The sequence below is a fragment of the Pseudorasbora parva genome, chromosome 2 (assembly GCF_024679245.1).
Source record: "Pseudorasbora parva isolate DD20220531a chromosome 2, ASM2467924v1, whole genome shotgun sequence".
Classification (NCBI taxonomy): domain Eukaryota; kingdom Metazoa; phylum Chordata; class Actinopteri; order Cypriniformes; family Gobionidae; genus Pseudorasbora; species Pseudorasbora parva.
The window spans coordinates 40552968-40555118 of NC_090173.1; the positions used below are offsets into that span (position 1 = coordinate 40552968).

At 54.0% G+C, this 2151-nt stretch overlaps 1 non-coding gene across 1 annotated transcript; it reads left to right on the forward strand.

Annotated features, from left to right (window-relative positions):
• Positions 1 to 367: 367 nt before the first annotated feature.
• trnaa-agc (transfer RNA alanine (anticodon AGC)) lies at positions 368 to 442 on the forward strand. The gene has a single exon. It is a non-coding gene; the product is annotated as a tRNA-Ala (tRNA).
• Positions 443 to 2151: the final 1709 nt, after the last annotated feature.

Consider the following 2151-nt stretch of genomic DNA (forward strand, 5'->3'; position numbering starts at 1 on the left):
GCTGTTTTTTCTGCTCCCACAGGAGCTCAGTTTGTCTGGTTAATTTTTTCATCCGCCACAGCAGTGCTGTTCTCTTTGCTCCTACAGGAGCTCAGATTCTCTGGCAAATTTTCTCCACTACCAAAGCAGCGTTGTTCCCTCCCAGAAATCTTCAATTCTATGTGACCACCTTTTCCCTCCATGCTCCCAGCAGCTGAACCAGACCGCCAAATAGATAGTGGAGATTTCTGTTACTCTTAAATCCACGAACACCCATCATTATGCATTCGTCCATTTTCCAAGTTCCCTTTCGAAAGGGAACTTGCGCTGCGTCAGCTGACGCTACGGGGAACACCTTCAGCGTGACAGGCGTCTGAAATCTGGTTGAGCTTTCCTGTAGCTCAACCAGTAGAGCATGGCGCTAGCAACGCCAAGGTCATGGGTTCGATTCCCAGGGAAAGCAAGAATTGACAAGAATTGACAATAATGTAAAATGTGTACCTTGAATGCAATGTAAGTCGCTTTGGATAAAAGCGTCTGCCAAATGCATAAATGTAAATGTAAATGTAAACCGCTATCAAATCACAATCCTACTGACCGTCGGCAGCTGGTGATGTCATCACCGTGCGACCAGGAAGTATAAAAGGGCACCGTGCCAACATGACGCCATCCTTTCATCTTCAGGGACTGTTCTGTCTGGTTCGCTGGAAAGTCAAAAAAAAAAAGAAAAAAAAAAGAAATGTACACGTAAGTTGAAGGGAGTGTACAGGAAGTGCGCTGACCCTTTGTGTGCTCTGCCTGGGGGAAGAGCACGCGCGGGAGGTTCTCGAGGGGGCCTCCTGCGCAAACTGAGAATGTTTTCCGTTGTTTTCCGTTGAGGACGCTCCGCTCTCGCCTGGCCTTCTTCTCGAGGGAAGAAGAGCCAGCATCTGGGAGCGGTCCTGCTCACGCTGAGGCTGAGCGACGCCGTCTGTCCTGGGGCTCCCAGATGGACCTGGCTCATCGTCTGGAGAGTACAGTTCTCGTGGACGATCAGCCAGGTCGCTAGAGCAGGCTGACGGAGGAGGAGTCGGATGGAGACTCCTCCTCGTCGTCAGCCCGTGCTTTTCCGGTTGATCAGAGGATGGCTGTGGATGAGGAGGAAAATGAGGCTGAGGCTGAATCCTCCCAGCCATCCTGCCCCGTGTATGGGGAGCTGTTAGATGTGATGGGGCGCGCGGCGCTGAGACTTCAGCTGCCATGGCAGAGAGCCAGGGGAGAGGCCGCCCGCCCTGACAGATTGGGCGATCGGTTTCTCTAGAGCAGGGAACCGCACAGCAGGTCGTGGGGGCATTGGCCGAGGCAGGGTATGTGTCAATGCCGCCCATCGACGAGACGTTCGCGAACTATCTTGCGTCCGGGCGGCCATCGACACTAAGAGCTCCAGCCTTGCCTTTGAAACCATTAAAGACGACTTCGCGTCTTAACGGCAGGACATACACGTCGGCGGGTCAGGCGGAGGCAGCCTATCAAGCTGATCTGCTGAGGGACCTCGATCAGGGGGAGGGCCTACCCCTAATGCGATGGCTGAGTTACGCCGCACCACAGATCTCTCTCTCCAGGCGGCCAAATACACAGCAGTCGCCATCGGACGGTCGATGGTCACCACGGAGAGGCATCTGTGGCTGAACCTGGCGGACATCGGGGGGAAAGAAAAGGCTTTTCTCCTCGATGCCCCGGTCTTGCCCTCTGAGCTTTTCGGCACCTCCGTCGAGGCGGTGGTGGGAAAGTTCAGAGAGGCGAGGGCACGCTCAGTGGCATATAGAACGTGTATTCCGCTGAGGTCCGGGGTGGCGCCCAGGCAGGAGGGTGTCCCTGGCCCTTCGAGATCCGAGGATCATTGACTGGGCCAACGCAGCAGCGTGGCCACTCGTGCGCTCCCTCCATGGAGGAGTAGGACGCAGAAGAAGCGAGAAAGCGGATAGTTCTTCACACAGCGAGAAAGCGGATAGTTCTTCAGGCAGCGAGAAAGTGGATAGTTTCTATGTAACGAAGAAAGTGGATAGTTTTCACGCCAGTTTTCAGTTTATCCACCAGCCGCATGCATGTGCAGCAACAACCAATCAAAACCTGGAAGTCCAAATGAGAGTCTCATCTCTTTTGAAGAGAGCAAGCAACCTTGCAGACTTTTTA